The sequence below is a fragment of the Ovis aries genome, chromosome 6 (genome assembly GCF_016772045.2).
Source record: "Ovis aries strain OAR_USU_Benz2616 breed Rambouillet chromosome 6, ARS-UI_Ramb_v3.0, whole genome shotgun sequence".
NCBI classification, from domain to species: Eukaryota; Metazoa; Chordata; class Mammalia; order Artiodactyla; family Bovidae; genus Ovis; species Ovis aries.
This window is the reverse complement of record NC_056059.1, coordinates 92432197-92451742: the sequence shown is the minus strand read 5'-3', so window position 1 is coordinate 92451742 and position 19546 is coordinate 92432197. Positions and strand designations below refer to the sequence as shown.

The following is a 19546-nucleotide window of genomic DNA, read 5'->3' as shown; positions in this document are numbered from 1 at the left end:
TGGAGCCCCCCCAAATAAAGTCTGACACTGTTTCCACTGTTTCCCCATCTATTTCCCATGGAGTGATGGGACCAGATGCCATGATCTTCGTTTTCTGAATGTTGAGCTTTAAGCCAACTTTTTCACTCTCCTCTTTCACTTTCATCAAGAGGGTTTTTAGTTCCTCTTCACTTTCTGCCATAAGGGTGGTGTCATCTGCATATCTGAGGTTATTGATGTTTCTCCCAGCAATCTTGATTGCAGCTTGTGCTTCTTCCAGCCCAGCATTTCTCATGATGTACTCTGCATATAAGTTAAATAAGCAGGGTGACAATATACAGCCTTGACGTACTCCTTTTCCTATTTGGAACCAGTCTGTTTTTCCATGTCCAGTTCTAACTGTTGCTTCCTGACCTGCATACAGATTTCTCTAGAGGCAGGTCGGGTGGTCTGGTATTCCCATCTCTTTCAGAATTTTCCACAGTTTATTGTGATCCACACAGTCAAAGGCTTTGGCATAGTCAATAAAGCAGAAATAGATGTTTTTCTGGACCTCTCTTGCTTTTTCCATGATCCAGCAATTGGCAATTTGATCTCTGGTTCCTCTGCCTTTTCTAAAACCAGCTTGAACATGCCTTACTTAAAAGTTTCGCTACTGATTGATCTAATGCCTATAATAAATTACTACTCCTCAACATAAATTAAAAACAAAAATCCTGGGGCTTCCCTGGTGGTGCAGTGGTTTAGAATCTGCTTTGCAATGCAAGGAACACCAGTTTGATTCCTAGTCTGGGAAGATCCCACAGGCCTCAGGGCAACTAAGCCCTGTGTGCCACAGTTACTGAAACTTCGAACCTAGAGCCTGTGTTCTGCAACAAGACAAAGCACTGTAGTGAGAAGCTCGAACCCTGCAACTAGAGTGTAGTCCTCACTCACCACAACTAGAGAAAGCCCACGTGCAGCATCAAAGACCCACCACAGCCAAAAATAAAAATTAAAATATTAAAATAGAACCCAAATTCCATTTTTAAAGTCCTTGGACTGTGAAGAAAGCTAAGCGCCGAAGAATTGATGTGTTTGAACTGTGGTGTTGGAGGAGACTCTTGAGAGTCCCTTGGACTGCAAGGAGATCCAACCAGTCCATTCTGAAGGAGATCAATCCTGGGATTTCTTTGGAAGGAATGATGCTAAAGCTGAAACTCCAGTACTTTGGCCACCTCATGTGAAGAGTTGACTCATTGGAAAAGACTCTGATGCTAGGAGGGACTGGGTGCAGGAGAAGGGGACGACTGAGGATGAGATGGCTGGATGGCATCATGGACTCGATGGACGTGAGTCTGAGTGAACTCCAGGAGTTGGTGATGGAGAACCCTTTTCTAGTAGGAGAAGTAGAATACCTATGACACCAAGTCAAGCTGGTACAAGTGGTTAAGTTCTTTCCAGAAAGGAGAAGAGTAACTGGACCTTCTTGGAAAATAAGTGATAGGATCGTCTGATGGTAAAGATAAGTACCTCTCTGAGAGCTGACATCCTCTGGGTGGCCTGTGTGCAGCTACTATTGAGATTCCAGGGATGGGAAGATCCAGGGTGTAATTTGCTGTCTTCACAAAGGTAGTATGTGCTGCAGTTTACAGAGGCATTTACAACATTGCATAACTGTTCCAACCAGTTCTAATTGTCAGGCACATGATCAATGTCAGGGTCGGGGCTGGTGTTTGGTGGAGTTTGGACAGAGCAGTTGTCAGGAGGACTGGAAGGAATGGAACTTCTCTGTCGAGGCCGCTCCTGCCTCGCCCCTACTCCAGCCTCAGGCCCTAAATATTGCAGAGCCATCCTTAGGTTTCCCTGTACCCCTCATCCTGCTCGACCTTCCCCCATAGCAGAGATAGTGGTCTGTTCCAAAACTGTATCCACTCCAATATGACCTTTCATTTAAAAAAAAAAAAAAATGCAGGGCTTCCCAGGTGGCTCAATGGTTATAAAAACAAAACAAAACAAAAACCCACCTACCAGTGGAAGAGACAGGGTTTGATTCCTGGTCAGGGAAGGTCCTATATGTGGTGGAGCAACTAAGCCTGTGTGCCACAGCTTCTAAAGCTGAGCTCTAGAGCCAGGGGGCCACAGCAAGAGAAGCCACCGCGGTGAGAAGCCCCAAGCACCACAGATAGAGAGTAGCCCCTGCTTGCTGCAATAAGAGAAAGCCCTCAAAGCAACGGAGACCTAGCACAGCCAAAAATAAATAATTAAAATAAAATTTAAAAATTCGGTCTTTCATGGCAGGGAATTGCAAAAGCAAAATAATCTGCTGAAACTATCTCATTCTTGGCTGTTCTCAAAGTTGAGTGTTCACATCAGACACCTGGGGGCATAAAATGGTGATTCCTGGGCCCCAGACCAGATCTACTTAGAATCTCTGCAGTGGACTCAAGGAGCTGGTGTGGTCATGAAGATGGAAAATCTCTGTCCTTTTCCATACCTTGGATATTCCAATGGCTTTGTAAAACAGGCATCACTTTCTACACTGCTCTGGTGGCTCAGGTGGTAAAGAATATGCCTGCAGTACTGGAGAGCCGGGTTCAGTCCCTGGGTGGGGAAGATCCCCTAGAGAAGGGAATGGCTACCCACTCCATATTCTTGCCTGGAGAATTGCATGGACAGAGGATCCTGGTGGACTACCGTCCATAGGGTTGGAGAGTCAGACATGACTGAGTGATTAACACTTTCACTTTTCACTGAGAAGACACACCTAGAAACTTATTAGACAAACTAATTCACAAGCCCCATCCAAATCTCTGAATCAGAGTCTCCAAGACAGAGAGGGCTGGGAATCAGTCTTTTAAATCAGCCCCTTGTGTGTGTGTGTGTGTATTTTTTTTAATCATCAGAAAAGTATGAGCATGCTCCTAGATGATTGGAAAAAAAAAAAAAAAAAGGACAGGGAAGCCATCATCAGTCTAGCAGAAAACACACATTACAGATAAACCATGAATGGCTACCTTTGAATTAAGTATCCAATTCCAGTTCAGTCTGCTGTGGCCAGTTAGGATGGGATCACATGGTATAAAATATGACCATTTATATCTTGGAAAGAAATGCTAGGAGTTCTGGAACATAACAAGGACAACAAAAAGCAAAAGAAGGACTTCCCTGGGGTCCAGTGGCTAAGACACCAAGGCAGGGGGGCAAGTTCAATCCCTGGTCAGGGAATTTGATCCCACATGCCTCAACTAAAGATCTCACATGTTGCAACTAAGACCTATCACAGTCAAGTAAATATAGAAATATTTTAAAAAAGAAAAAAGCAAAGGTGTAATCTAACTTCTAAGTAAAGGTTTGAGTGGTTTTCAGTTTATTGCAAATGAAATTGGCAATTCCAAGATGAATGAAATAAGACAGGACGTGAAATAAGGGGAGTTTGTGCTGGAAACTGAGTACAAGTGGAGGTCACAGTCTGAGTTCTCAGCAGTGGACTTCATGTTCCCCTTTGCTTGCGCTGTCCTGAGGGGTTCGATGACTTTTACAACTAACGGAGCTCTGCCCTAATCAGAAGAGTTGCTCTGAAGCCAAGGAAATGATACATTATGGAAACTTTGATTCCAGGATCCCCATAAAATTCCTAAAAGTCTTGCCAATGATGAAATAAGCTCTGAATATAAAAGTAGAGCCCACTTCAATCCAGTGATTACCTGCTACAGTGCCAAACTGTTTGGCCCCACAGCATGTTACGTGCTCCTCTAGACCAACTTTTTGGTTTTAGGACCCTTCCCACTATTAACAAATGAGAATTTACGAGCTTTGTTGAGCTTTTTTGTGGGTTATATTTATTGATATTTACTGTACCTGATATTAAAGGAGAAATCTTTACCATTTTATTTATTCATTTTAAATTAACAATAGTTAATGTGTATGTTGAGTGCCGAACAATTGATGCTTTCAAACTGTGGGACTGGAGAAGACTCTTGAGAGTCCCTGGGACTGCAAGGAGAACAAACCAGTTAATCCTAAAGGAAATGAACCCTGAATATTCATTGCAAGGACTGATGCTGAAGCTGATCCAATACTTTGGCAAAGAGCTGACTCATTGGAAAAGACCCTGACAATGGCAAAGATTGAAGGCAACAGGAGAAAGGGGCGGCAGAGGGTGAGATAGTTAGATAGCATCATCCACTCAATGGAAAAGAGTTTGAGCAAACTCCTGGACATAGTGAAGGACAGGGAAGCCTGGTGTGCTACAGTCCACGGGGTCTCAAAGAGTTGGACATGACTTAATGACTTAACAACAACAGTGTCGACATAAATATTTTTCAAAAAAATTAATCGATTGAACTGTCATTGTTTTACAGTTTTGGCAAGCATTGTTAATACCTAGCTTAATAAAAGACAGCTGGATTTCTCATATCTGCTTCTGTATTCCTCAGGTATGACATCATATGTGCATAGTTCAGTTCAGTTCAGTTCAGTAGCTCAGTCATGTCCAACTCTTTGCGACCCCATGAATTGCAGCACGCCAGGCCTCCCTGTCCATCACCAACTCCCGGCGTTCACTCAGACTCACGTCCATCGAGTCAGTGATGCCATCCAGCCATCTCATCCTCAGTCGTCCCCTTCTTCTCCTGCCCCCAATCCCTCCCAGCATCAGAGTCTTTTCCAATGAGTCAACTCTCTGCATGAGATGGCCAAAGTACTGGAGTTTCAGCTTTAGCATCATTCCTTCCAAAGAAATCCCAGGATTGATCTCCTTCAGAATGGACTGGTTGGATCTCCTTGCAGTCCAAGGCTCTAGGAAATGCCAGGGAATGCGGGTGAAAAAATGAGAGTGAAAAAAGGCCTCAGTGACTCCCTCAAAAGGTTTGGGGGATTCTCAGATGTCCCCAGACTACATTCTGTGAATTGCTGCTATAGCTATTGCGGTGAATAGGAATATAGGCCAGGCTTTGGAAAACATAAATTATTTTTCTTTCTTAAACGTCAAGTTTCTTGCTTGATTCTTAACCTTTTAGTCTTTAGCTTCATAACTCTTTCCATCCCGTCACCAGATTCATTCTCCACTGCTAACAGCATCTTAAAATAATGAGTTAACATTTATAGAGCAGTTTTTACATGCCAGAAAGAAAGATAGATAGTCATGTCTGACTCTTGCCAATCCATGAACTGTAGCCTGCCAGGCTCCTCTGTCCATGGAATTCTCCAGGCAGGAATACTGAAGTGGGTTGCCATTTCCCTCTCCAGGGGAACTTCCTGACCCAAGAACTGAACTCAAGTCTCCCGCATTGCAGGCAGATGCTTTACCGACTAAGCTACCAGGGAAGTTTCAAAGGGAAAGTTGTTCAGTAGTGTCCAACTCTTTGTGACCCCATGGACTGTGGAATATTCCAGGCCAGAAAACTGGAGTGGGTAGACCTTCCCTTCTCCAGGGGATCTTTCCAGCCCAGGGATTGAACCCAGGTATCCCTCATTGCAGACAGATTCTTTACCAGCTAAGTCACGAGGGAAGCCCAAAAATGTGGAGATGCCAGGAATTGAACCCGGGGCCTCATACATGCAAAGCATGTGCTCTACCACTGAGCTACATCCCCTACCCTCTATATGCCAGGTACTAGACAAAGCACTCTACATGCATTATCTTTTTTCATCTTTCATCTTTGGTCTCTGTCTGTGGTTCCTGGCACAGAGCTTCTAAAACCATTGACATTTGCTAAGTGATAAAAGCACTGGGAGGAGCATCTTTTGTTTAATCCCCCCACCCCTTGGAATTTCCTGGGTAACCGCAGTGCCTTTTGTTCTAATCAGGTGGCCCTGGGTGGGCTCCTGCATGGGGCCTGGTCACCAGAAAGATCAAGCCACAATCAGAAGTTTGGAATTTTCAGCCACACTCCTTCATTCTCCAGAGAAGGGAGAGGGCTGGAAATGGGTTGATGATCAATCATGCCTACGTGATGAAACCTCCACAAAAATCCCCAAAGGACCAGGTTCTGAGATACTTCTACATCGGTGAATGCATGGTGGTGCCGGGGGAGGGTACACCCAGAGAGGGCAGGGAAGCCCCCATATATCTGGCCCTACACATTCCTTCCTTCTGGATGTTCATCTGTAGCCTTTATCATATCTTTTTACAATCCACTGGTCAACAGTAAGTGAACTGTTTTCTTGAATTCTCTGAGCTGCCATAGAAATTGATTGATTCTGAGTGGGGAGGGAGTTGTGTATAGTTCATCAGTCAGAAGCACAGGGAACAACCTGGACTTGTGATTATCATCTGAAGTGGGGTTGGGACAGTCTTGCAGGACTGAGCCCTTCACCTGCAGGAGTTGATAGTATTGTTAGGGGAAGCACACTGATTGAAACTGCCCACCCTGGCCAGGCACCATAGTAACAATTTGCATGAGTTGTTTTCTGACAGGAGATCCTGATAAGGAATACGGAACTAATAAGCCACCACCAACCGGAAGAGTTCGGGAAAGGTCAAAAGGAGACAGCGCATGTCCATCCACTTCCCAGAATCCCTCTCGCTAGCATCCATCTTGGCTGAGCGATGCGTGCGCCACCAGGAAAGACTCAGAATTAGAATGATTGGCCAAAGACCACGCGGAAACTAATCCCATCACCATAAAACCCGAGACTGTGAGCCATACAGCAGAGCAGTTCTCCTGGGTTCTCTTACCCTACTGCTCTCCACCCGGGTGCCCTTTCCCAATAAAATCTCTTGCTTTCCCAGCACATGTATCTCCTTGGGCAATTCATTTCCAAATGTTAGACAAGAGCACAGTTTCGGGCTCTGGAAGGGGTCCCCCTTCCTGCAAAAGTATCTCCAGGCAGAGTATCAAAACTGAGTTAGGTTGTAAGACACAGAGCTGGTGTCACAGAGCATTGTTTGGTGTGGGAAAACAGCCACTCATCTGGTATCAGAAGTTTTGGTACAGTGGATAAGAATCTGCCTTCTAATGCAGGGGACGCAGGTTCAATCCCTGGTTCAGGAAGATTCCACATCCCAGGGCCAGTGGGGGTGGGGGTGGGGGCAGCAACTAAAATCTGTGCACAACTCCTGAAGCCCGTGAGTCTAGAGGCTGTGTTCCACAAAAAGAGAAGCCACTGCAATGAGAAGCCCAAGCACCTCAATGAAGAATAGCCTGCTCAACAGCAAGACCCAGCGCAACCAAAAATTAATCAATTAAAAGCAAAATAGATTATTGTGAATTAAAGGAAAAACATATTTTTTAAAAAATGTTCTGAGTGTGGCAATAGTGTGAGACTAAGGGAGACACAAAGGAGGAAAACTGAGGATTTTTTTTTTTTTTTGCATAACCCCTGAGGACAGTTTTATCCTGGGGATAATTATTATCCCTAATTTACTGATGGGGAAAAAAGGTCTGGAGAAAAGCAGCAACAGGCTCTGAATTACAGATCAAGTAAGTTAAGAAATCAGGAATTTAAGCCAGGGAAGCCCCTGTAGTGAATGAAAGTGAAGCATTTATTGCAGCGCACCGATCAAGGAGTCCTGGCTTCCCTAGTGGCTCAGATGGTAAAGAATCCGCCTGCAATGCAGGAGACCTGGGTTTGATCTCTGGGTCGTGAAGATCCCCTGGAACAGGAAATGGCAACCTGCTCTGGTATTCTTGCCTGGAAAATTCCACGGACAGAGGAGCCTACAGGTTACAGTTCATGGGGTCTTGAAGAGTTAGACACAGTGGAGTGACTAACACCTTCACTCTGAAGCAAGGAGTCAAGGACAGTTAGTGCTTAAAAGACTCTGAACTCCCCAAGGCTTGCAAGGAAAGGTTTTTAAAAACAAGATAAGGGAGGGGGGTGGTGTCAGCTCAAGTACATGCTTCTGACTGGCGGTGAGGTAATTGTGGGAGTCAGCATCATCAACCTTCTGGTTCCAACTGGTCTGGGGTCTTCATCCTTGTGGGCAGCAGACAGTTAACTTCTTCCATCTGGTAGGGGTTTCAGTATTTGCAAAACAGCTCAAAGGATGTGACTCAGAGTATCATGTATAGCCCTCGAGGAGGAACTAAAGGTCCTTGACTTGGTTTAGTGGCTGCACTGTTAGTATTTTGTCTTGCTTGACTGTTTTCCTTTCTGTGTTTTCTCTTTCCTCTGATTAAACTCACTTTGTGGACCTCAGGGAAGGCCTACAAGGCTACGGTTTTTCTACAGACTAGGGGCAGGCAGAGGACAAGGAGGTTGGGAGAGTCTGTTCCAGGAAGACCCCATAGAATCCTGCTCAATTACTAATGCATTCCATGTGCATTTTAAATTGTTTTAAGCTTTTAGAAGTTCAGCTCAGGAGATTACATGTCTATTGGGAATCCTTCAATTTCAAGTTTTCTGTTTTCCTGTGTATTCATCAGGGTTGCTCTATAATCTAACTTCAGAAAGTTTTCAGTCTTTGGCTAAATATTGGTTTTGGGGAAACTTGTTCTTAAACATGCTTTGCATTTGGGAGGAGTATTTTCGTCAATGCTCTTTTTCTTCTGGCCACACCATTGTAACAGGAGGGAAAGGGGCAGGGCACAGCTTTTGGAAGAATGACATAGCCCAAGGACACAACATAAACCAGTTGGATTCAAGTGGGACAAAGATGGCAGACAAGACTAGACCTTGATCCTCAATCAGCAAGTGAAATGACACAGCCAGAGGTGCCATGACAGTTCCAGGGGGTCAAAAGATCAAGGAGTGGGTGGTGGCCCAAAACCTGGAAATCACCACCCCTTCCCCCAAATAGTTGGAATAATCCTCCCACTGATGTTGAAGTTGAAACTACAATCCCCTGGTCACCAGATGCGAAGAACTGGCTCATTTGAAAAGACCCTGATGCTGGGAATGATTGAAGGCAGGAGGAGAAGGGGATGAAAGAGGATGAGATGGTTGGATGGCATCACTGATTCAATGGACAGGAATTTGAGTAAACTTTGGGAGTTGGTGATGGACAGGGAAGCCTGTTGTGCTGCGGTCTATGGGGTTGCAAAGAGTCAGACATGACTGAGGAACTGAACTGAACCGAATCCTCCCACTCATTAGCATATGAAATTCAGCTCAGTTCAATTCAGTTGCTCAGTAGTGTCTGATTCTTTGCAAAGTAGATGTTTTTCAGGAACTCTCTTGCTTTTTTGATGATCCAACAGATGTTGGCAATTTGATCTCTGGTTCCTCTGCCTTTTCTAAATCCAGCTTGAACATCTGGAAGTTCACAGTTCATGTACTGCTGAAGCCTGGCTTGGGGAATTTTGAGCATGACTTTACTAGCATGTGAGATGAGTGCAATTGTGGAGTAGTTTGAACATTCCTTGGCATTGCCTTTCTTTGGGATTGGAATGAAAACTGACCTTTTCCAGTCCTGTGGCCACTGCTGAGTTTTCCAAATTTGCTGGCATATTGAGTGCAACACTTTCACAGCATCATCTTTTAGGATTTGAAAGAGCTCAACTGGAATTCTATCACCTCCTCTAGCTTTGTTCGTAGTGATGCTTCCTAAGGCCCACTTGACTTCACACTCCAGGATGTCTGGCTCTAGGTGAGTGATCACACCACCATGGTCCTCTGGGTCATGAAGATCTTTTTGTATCATTCTTCTGTGTATTCTTGCCACCTCTTCTTAATATCTTCTGCTTCTGTTAGGTCCCTACCATTTCTGTCCTTTATTGTGCCCATCTTTACATGAAATGTTCCTTGATATGTCTGATTTTCTTGAAGAGATCTCTAGTCCTACCCATTCTATTGTTTTCCTCTATTTCTTTGCATTGATCACTGAGGATATGAAATTACCCAGCCTATAAGAACTAACTGCACCACATTTCATGGCACACTCGCCCTCTGCAATGGCCCACACTCTGTCTGGGGAATGTGCTTCTCTCTGAATCTGAATAAATCTACTTCTTACCTATCACTTTGTCTCTCACTGAATTCTTTTTTGTGATGAGACATCAAGAACCTGAGCTTCATTAAGTCCTGAAACCAGGTACCGTGTGTTTTGACTGGGTTTTCATCCCAGACATGTGGGTTCAAGTCCCAAGCAGGGTTTTGGCTGGGTTCGAGTCTCAATCTGAGGTAAATTGTTTCACCATGAAGCTTGCAGGAACCTAGTTCCCTGACCAGGGATTGAACTCATACTGCCTGCATTGGAAGCATAGAGCCTTAACCGCTGAACTGCCAGGGAAGTCCTTGTTGTTACTAATGTTCTACTCCTTTGTAGTGGGTTGGATAGGGTCGCTCAAAATCTCAGGTTGGGATGTTACCTTATTTGGAAACAGGGTCTTTGTCAGATGTAATTAAGATACAGCTTAAAATGGTATCATACTGGATTAGGGTGGGCCCTAAATCCAATGAATGTCCTTAGAAAAGACAGAAATAGACACAGTAATGTTGGGAAGGTTCATCTAGTCAAAGCTATGGTTTTTCCAGTAGTCATGTGTGGATGTGAGAGTTAGATCAAAAAGAAAGCTGAGCACTGAGGAACTGATGCTTTTGAACTGTCATATTGGAAAAGGCTCTTGAGAGTTCCTTGGACAGCAGGAGATCAAACCAGTCAACCCTAAAAGAAATCAGTCCTGAATATTCATTGGAAGGACTGATGCTGAAGCTCCAGTAATTTCACCACCTGATGTGAAGAACTGACTCATTAGAAAAGACCCTGATGTTGGGAAAGATTGAAGGCAGGAGGAGAAGAGGATGACAGAGGATGAGATGGCTGGATGGCATCACCGACTCAATGGACATGAGTTTGAGCAAGCTCAGGGAGTTGGTGATAGACAGGGAAGCCTGGTGTGCTGCAGTCCATGGGGACATAGAGTCGGACAGGATTGAGCAACTGACCTGAACTAAACGTAGGGAAGAGGGCTTTCCCAGTGGCTCTAGTGGTAAAGAACCTACCTGCCAATGCAGGAGACATAAGAGATGCCAGTTCAATCCCTAGGTTGGGAAGATCCCCTGGAGCAGGGCAGGGCCACCCACTCAAGTCTTCTGGCCTGAAGAACCCCATGGACAGAAGTGCCAGGTGGGCTATGGTCCATGGGGTCACAAAGAGTTGACATGACTAAATCTACTTAGCACACAAGACAGGAGAGAAGGACATGCAGAGATGGGGACAGAGATTCGCGGTGGCTGCCACTGCCAAGGAGCCACCAGCACTAGGCAGGGGCAAGGAAGGATTCTCCTTCAGACATCTGGACTCCAGAACAGTAAGAGAAGTTTCTGTTCTTTCACATCTCCCAGCTTGTGGTACTTTGTTACAGCAGCCCTGAAGAACTAATATACTAGCCTTCAAGACCTGGCCCCAAACTGGCCTCCTTCCTATGGCCTTCCCTCGTCATTTAAGATGTAAGTATTTCTCCCTCCTCTGAATCCCAAGAATCCTTGCTGTCTGCACCATTCCCGAGGACTCAGGGTTTTACTGTGTATGTGTCAGCTTCTCCAGAGGGAAAGTTTGGTTTTTAACCCTTTCTTGAGTCTCTGGTTATCTCCTAACTCAGTGATGTTGTTATAGGAAAAGTGGAGAGCAAGAGAATGGTCATGTCCCAGGTCTCAGGCGAGTTCCTGGGATGGCTGCCAAGTGAGGGTCCTTGGCTTCAAGCAGGAGGGAATTCCAGAGCGAGCCGAAGCAGAGTGAAAGCATGTGTTTATTCGAGAAGATACACACTCCACAGACAGAAGTTTGCACTGTCTCAGAAAGTGAGAGTAGACCCGACATACGGCCTTGCCGTGCTAAGTCACTTCACTATGTCCAATTCTGTGTGATCCTGTGAACTGTAGCCCTTCAGGCTCCTCTGTCCATGGGATTCTCCAGGCAAGAATTCTGGAGTGGATTGCCATTCCCTTCTCCAGGGGATCTTCCCCACCCCAGGGAAAGAACCGGCGTGTCTTACGTTTAACCTGCAGTGATGGGCGGGTTCTTTACCACTAGCATACCTGGGAAGCCCGAAATATGGGGTGGTTTGTTTTCATGGGCTGGGCAGCTTCACAACCTAATGAGTAGGAGGTTTATTCCAACTATTTCGGGGAGTGAAAGTGAAGTCGCTCAGTTGTGTCTGACTCTGTGCAACCCCATGGACTATAGCCTACCAGGTTCCTCTGTCCACGGGATTTTCCAGGCAAGAGTACTAGAGTGGGTTGCCATTTCCTTCTCAGGGGATCTTCCTGATCCAGGGGTCAAACCCAGGGCTCCCGCATTGCAGGCAGACACTTTACCCTGTGAGCCATCAGGGAAGCCCTGATTTTGGGGAAGGGGTGGTGATTTCCTGGAATTGGGTCACTGTCCCTTTTTTGACCTTTAATCATCAACCTCTGAACTGTGAAGGCACCCGAGGGTATGATTTAGCTAATGTGTTACGATGAGCTCATACTGAGGCTCACCCTCTAGTGGAAGTTGACTTGTCTGCCATCTTGGACCTAGTTAGTTCTAACCAGTTTATGTCATGCCCTCAATGGCTGTCATTCTTTTAAAGGTTGTACCCTGCCTTCTTGTCTCAATATATGTTAAGCACATATATTAAGTTCTTAATATGTCATTGTTGAATATAGTTTCCCCAATACTTCTCATTTGATGAATCCATTCAACAAAAAATTATTGAGTGCCTACATTGTGAAACATTTTTTCTTACCTCTGGGATAAATCTGTGAACCCAAAAGACAACGTTCAGTCCGTATGAAGCTTGCTTTCTAATGAGAATGTAAGTTTCTGTGTTGAAATTCACATGCCCTCGTTGCAGGTTTTAGACTAGTTTCTGTAGTTTCTTGTGTCTCTTTATTGTCCAGAGCCAGTTTCTAGTACTGGACTATCCTGGCATCCTTTCAGATCTTTTACTTGACTGCCAAGGACAGAGAGGAGGGGGTGAAATGACTTGAAGAGCTCTCAGTTCATGCAGAACGTTTCTCTCTCATAAGCCATCCTTGTGTCCTGAACTCTTTACCCACTGAAACATGCTTGTAAGCTGTGCTGGAGCCAGCTTGTGGAGACCTTTTTTGTAGTCTGGATGCAAGCCGAGGAAACAGGAAGACACATGCAAATCTGGGCACAGTGTTAGCTTTGGTCTAGTACCAGACAGGCGGCTGGTGCCACTTTTGCCAGGATCTGTGGCTCATCAGCTGTCCTCCATTGCTGCCCAAATAAGGGATTCTTGCCTTTCTAAGTGGATACAAATTCTAGGCAGCAGGACCACAGGTGTGGGATAAGTAGGGTGTATTTTCTTTAGGAGAAATATGTAGAACAAAGAATGGTATTGTTCTCTAGTCTTATTTTGATGTTCAGCTCCAAGTAAATCTGATGAGAGCCAGTCGCTCTGTAGCTAACTGAAGGGTGGGGGATGGTGACTGTACAGAGAGAATGACAGTATGTCAATCAGCCTTCCAGTAGGCAAATGCATGTTTAAAGATTCGTGTGTGCACGCTCAGTCGCTGGTGTCCATGGGACACACAGAATCCATGGGATTCTCCAGCCAAGAATAGTGGAGTGGGGATGCCATTTCCTTTTCCAGGGGGTCTTCCCTGACCCAGGGATCAAACCTGTCTCTCCTGCCTTGGCAGGTGGATTCTTGATCACTGCGCCACCTGGGAAGCTCCTTGTATAAAGATTAATGCTTAGTTATTTGAGAATGTGGTGAAATACACTCAAAAACTGTTATTGGGAGGAAGTGAGGTAAATTAACACAGACTTTCTAATATACATTTTGTGAACATGTTTCAAAAGCCTTAAAATATTTATCCTCTTTAATCAAGTAATTTTATTCTCAGGAATTTATCCTGAAGAAATAATCTTATATTTGTGCCAAGATTTATTCAGAAAGATCTTTGCAGTGTTATTTACAATAATGAGAAACAGCACAAAGGTTCAACAACAGAATTGGTTGAGTTAAAAATGCTATATCTATGTGTTAGAATATGAGCCATTAAAAATTATATTCAAAGGTTGAAAAATGTCCATTTTAAAATTAAGTGAGAGTTACGTGTCCAGGAGGATTAACTACAGTATTCTGTATTCCTTGGGGGTATGATGGAAATTTGTGATAATAGAAGCTAAAACATTCTCAAAGAATTTCCTCCTCCAGGGGATCTGATCTTCCCAATGCAGGGATCAAACCTGCATCTCTTATCTCCTGCATTGGCAGACAGATTCTTTATCACTGCTGCCACCTGGAAAGCCCTTACATCTAATGGAAAATGCTGATAAGGTATTATCGAGTGGAAAAGACAAATTATTAAGCAGTATGTATTGAATATGGTAGGATTCCATAGGATTTTAGTTTTGTAAAACAAACCTTTCTGTTCATTTTATATATTGTAAATATATATATATATAATGTTAACAGTGGCTGTCAACTGACGGTGCAAATACAGGACCTGCAGATTTTTTCTCTCACATTTCTTTATATTTTGAAACATCTATTTTAAAAGCATGTAATACTTTTTTATACAAAAAAAAAATATTGAAAGGGAGGAGAGCTTTTTAAAAGAAGAGGAGCAGAGAGTCTGACAGGTTTCTGAGTACTGTTTCATAACTTACTGGCTACATAACCTGGGGCATTTCTTTGACTTCCTAAGCCTCAGTTTTATGCCTGTAATAAGGGAAAAAGTTCCCTACTTTATATGAAGATTATATAAAACAATGCAGATAAAGCTTTTAATGTGATATCTAATAGAGTGAGGCTTGGTAATTGTTATTTTAATAAAACCCGTTTGACTTCTGCTGTGGTCACGATAGCATAACTGGTATTGGTTAGCCTCCCTGCAGTAAATAACTAGAAAACTGAACAAAGTATGTAAAACAACTATCCTCAGGCATTGAACAGCAAGCACTCAGAACTCTGATTCCTGAGAAAAATAAAACAAATTTGGTGAGCCCTCTGATTTCCCTGGCTTTCTGGATGATGGTACAGGGAGAGAAGCTGCAAGCAGAAGATAGCAGCCTCACTGAAGTGAGGAGACAGATGCATAAACAGATCAGAGTTTGTGCAGGTTGAGGCAACTGGAATTTGCAGGGCAAGCTCCCAGACCAAAAGAAGGTTTACAGAAAAAGGGCTTTTTAAGCATATTCATTTTTTTGTTGTTCTTTAGTTCCCAAGTCATGTCCAACTCTTTGTGACCCCATGGACTATAGCTTACCGGGCTCTTCTGTTCACGGGATTCTCCAGGCAAGAATACTTCAGTATTAGTAGGTTGCTATGCCCTCCTCCAAGGGATCTTCCTGACTCAGGGATGAAACTCGAGTCTCCTGCATTGGCAGGTGGATTCTTTATTGCTGAGCCACCAGGGAAACCCATAAGTATTCATGCTGCCAAGTCGCTTCAGTCGTGTCCAACTCTGTGCGACCCCATAGATGGCAGCCCACTAGGCTCTGCCGTCCCTGGGATTCTCCAGGCAAGAACACTGAAGTGGATTGCCATTTCCTTCTCCAATGCATGAAAGTGAAAAGTGAAAGTGAAGTCACTCAGTCGTGTCCGACTCTTAGCGACCCCATAGACTGCAGCCTACCAGGCTCCTCTGTCCATAGGATTTTCCAGGCAAGATACTGGAGTGAGATGCCATTGCTTTCTCCAATAAGTATTCATAGGATCCCCTTAAGTCTTTGCCCAAATATTAGGCAGTACATGTGTAAAGTGAGACTCCATTAGCTGGGCACATAGAATAATTACCGGAGAAATGAAAATTACCAATAATTTGCAAAATAAGCAATAACTGAAGCTTGGAGAGGGTTGAAAGGCATTCTAGTTCCAATTAGTCAGAACTCAGTAGACTCTAGAGATACCACAACTTAGGAGCAAGGCTAGAGTAGTTTGAAAATAAAGGGGACTTTAGATCCTCCTAAGAAGAGCTTGAAAATAAACCTCAAAAAGACCAAGCTGATCCCCAACTAAATTAACTGCCTCCAAGAATAAAGCTCAGCACTTTTTAAGGGAAGGCAGCCAAAATCAGACACTCAACAACATAACACAAAATCCAGAATCTGGTAAAAAGATTACCAGATATGTGGGAAAACATGTAAAATATGATCCTTAGCCAGGAAAAACAAGTCAGTTGAAACAGACACATAAATGACAGAAATGATGAAATTAGCAGACAAGGACTTAGAGAGAGCTATTGTAAATATGTTTAAGGATCTAAAGAAAAACTCAGTGAACACAATGAGCAAGTGTGTGTGAGTGTTTAGTCATGTCTGACTCTTTGCGATCCCATGGAATTTTCTATGCAAGAATACTGGAGTGGTTGCCATTCTCTTCTCCAGGGAATCTTCCCCACCCAGGGATCAAACTTGCATCTCCTGCACTGGCAGGTGGATTCTTTACCACTGAGCCACCTGTGAAGCTTGAACAAAATGAGAAACATGGAAAATTATAATAAAAGAAACAATTGTAACTTCTAGACATAAAAATCAGAGATGCGTAATCCACGGAATGGGCTTAGCAGATGACTGCACACAACAGAAGAACAAAAATGACTTGAAGATACAGCCCCCTGAAAAGTTGAAACTAAAGTCAGAAAGAAAAGGAGAAAGAAAATACGCATGTACATACTTAACATACATACAGAAACAGAACCCCAGGGACCTGTGGATCAATATCAAGCAATCTAACACATGTAAATTGAATATGGGAGAGATATTTCAAGAAATAATAACTGAAATTCCAGATTTGATTTTAAAAATATATACTTACCAAGAGATGCAATAAGGTCAGCAAATTCCAAACAGAATAAATAGGTACAAAGAACCACATCTAGACATATCTTAATCAATATTCTGAAAACCAATGGTAAAGTACCTGTATTAAAAGCAGCCAGAGAAAGAAAGACACATTACATTCAGGGGAACAAAGATAAGATTTTCCACTGACTTTATATCAAAAATAATGTAAGCCAGAAGACACAGAGTAGCATAGAAAGAGAGAAAAAATTATCTGAGAACTCTAATATGCAATAAACATAACCTTTAAAAATGCAGGTGAGGAAAAAAGACACAGATGTGTATAATGGACTTTTGGACTCAGAGGGAGAGGGAGAGGGTGGGATTATTTGGGAGAATGGCATTCTAACATATATACTATCATGTAAGAATTGAATCGCCAGTCTATGTCTGATGCAGGATACAGCATGCTTGGGGCTGGTGCATGGGGACGACCCACAGAGATGTTATGGGGAGGGAGGTGGGAGGGGGGGTTCATGTTTGGGAATGCATGTAAGAATTAGAGATTTTAAAATTAAAAAAATAAAAATAAATAAAAATAAATAAAAATTTAAAAATGCAGGTGAAACAAAGATGTTTCTAGACAAATAAAAGCTAATTAATAGAAAGTAATTCTTGCTTGCATTATAATAGCTAATGATTAAAATAAACAGCTAATTATTAGAAAATAATTATTACCTATAATACAAGAGATAAAAAAGGAAGTTCTTTATGTATAAGGAAAAAATACCAGCTCTATACAAAGGAATGATGGTCACTGAAAATAGTAAATATGTGGGTAAAATTTTTTCATTAAATTTTTCTTTAAAAATAATTGAGTATTTAAAGCAAAAGTAATATCAATATATTAGGGGTCAATAAGTTTATGCAGCAGTTCAATTTGATGGTAAACTGTGATAAGGTAAAGATGCATATTGTAAACACTACAGCAACCAATTTTAAAAGGTATACAAACTAAAAGAGAAGATTAAATGACATATTAAAAATACTCAGTTTAAAAGAAGGTAGGAAACATGAATAAAAAAGAACAAAGAAGAGATGGGACCATTAGAAAACAAGTAGCAAGATGGATCATGTAAAAGATACAACATCAACATTTGCATTAAATACAAATGGACTAAGGGGCTTCCCTGGTTGCTCAGTGGTAAAGAATCTACCAGCTAATGTAGGAGACACGGGTTCGATCCCTGATCCAGGAGGATCCCACATGCTGCGGAGCAGCTAAACCCATGCACTGCAACAATTAAGCCTGTGTTCTAGAGCCTGGGAGCCACAACTACTGAAGCCCAGGCGCCCTGGAGAACCATCACAATGAGAAGTCCTCGCACCATAACTCTAGAGTAGCCCCCACTCACCACAAGTAGAGAAAAGCCCTCGTAGCAACAGAGACCCAGTACAGCCAAAACTAAATAAATAAAGTATTTTTTTAAACAAAAAAATTATATAAATGGACTAAACATATCAACTAAAAGCAGAAATTGTTATACTGGAAGAGGACAAGATTCACATAGGTTGTCTAAAAGAAACACACTCTAAATATAAGGACAAAGTTTAAAAATGAAAGAATGAAATAAAATATACCATGCAAAATATTAATCAAAATAAGTCTATATTAAGGGCTATATTTGAACTTCAGGACAGGGACCCTTATCAATGACAGAGGGACATTTTATAATGATAAAATGGTGAATTCATTACAAAGACATAACAGTTCTAAATGTTTATTCACTTAGCAACAAGAGCTTCAAAATATGTGAATTAGGGACTTCCCTGATAGTCCTGGGCTTCCCAGGTGGGGCTTACCTGGTAGCTCAGATGGTAAAGCTTCTGCCTATAATGCGGGAGACCTGGGTTCAATCCCTGGGTCAGGAAGATCCCCTGGAGAAGGAAATGGCAACCCACTCCAGTATTCTTGCCTGGAAAATCCCATGGACTGAGGAGCCTGGTAGACTACAGTCCATGGGGTCACAAAGAGTCGGACACGACTGAGCGACTTCACTTTCTTTCTTTCCCAGGTGGTGGTAGTGGTAAAGAACCCGCCTGCCAATGCAGGAGACGTAAGAGACTTGGGCTCGATCCCTGGGTTGGGTGGATCACTTGGCGGAGGGCACAGGAACCCTTTCCAGTTTTTTTGCCTGGACAATCCCATGGACAGAGGATCCTGGCGGGCTATAGACTGTAGGATCGCAAAGATTTGGACACGACTGAAGCGACTTTGCATATAGCACTGGTAGTCCAGTGGTTAAGACTTCACGCTTCCAAATCAGGGGGCCTGGGTTCCATTCCTGGTAGGGGAAATAAGATCCTGCAGGCCACACTGCACAGGCCAAAAAGAAAAAAAAAAAAAGCATGAGGTAAAAATAGGATTAAAAGAAGAAATAGACAAATCAACAATATTTAGAGATTTTAATACTCCTCTCTATATAATTGATAAAATAAGCAGATAAACAATGGGTAAGGATATATAATTAATTTGAAAACACTGTCAAGATGACTTAATTGGCATAGATGAAATGCTATACCCAATAGTGGCAGAATACATATTCTTTTAAAGTACACATAGAATACTCACTGAAATGTCTCAGTAATTTAAAAATGAGTATATTTTTCATGATAATGTAATTAAATGAGAAAAGTATACTTGTAAAACCTCCAAGTATTTGGAAATTAAAAAATACATTTCTAAGTAACCCATGGGTCAAAGAAGAAATTATAAAAAGAAGTTAGGAAATATCTCGAGTTGAATGATGATGAAAGTACAAAATATTAGAATTTGTGGGATTCATTTAAAGCAGTGCTTAGAGGAAAACTCATTCTGTTAAATGTTTATATTAGGCCCAAAGAAAAATTCTAAAATCAATATCTAAGCATTCCACTTAAGAAGGTAACAAAAAAGAT

At 42.7% G+C, this 19546-nt stretch overlaps 1 non-coding gene across 1 annotated transcript; it reads right to left on the bottom strand.

The window, feature by feature from the left end:
• Positions 1–5483: 5483 nt before the first annotated feature.
• TRNAA-UGC (transfer RNA alanine (anticodon UGC)) lies at positions 5484–5555 on the bottom strand. The gene has a single exon. It is a non-coding gene; the product is annotated as a tRNA-Ala (tRNA).
• Positions 5556–19546: the final 13991 nt, after the last annotated feature.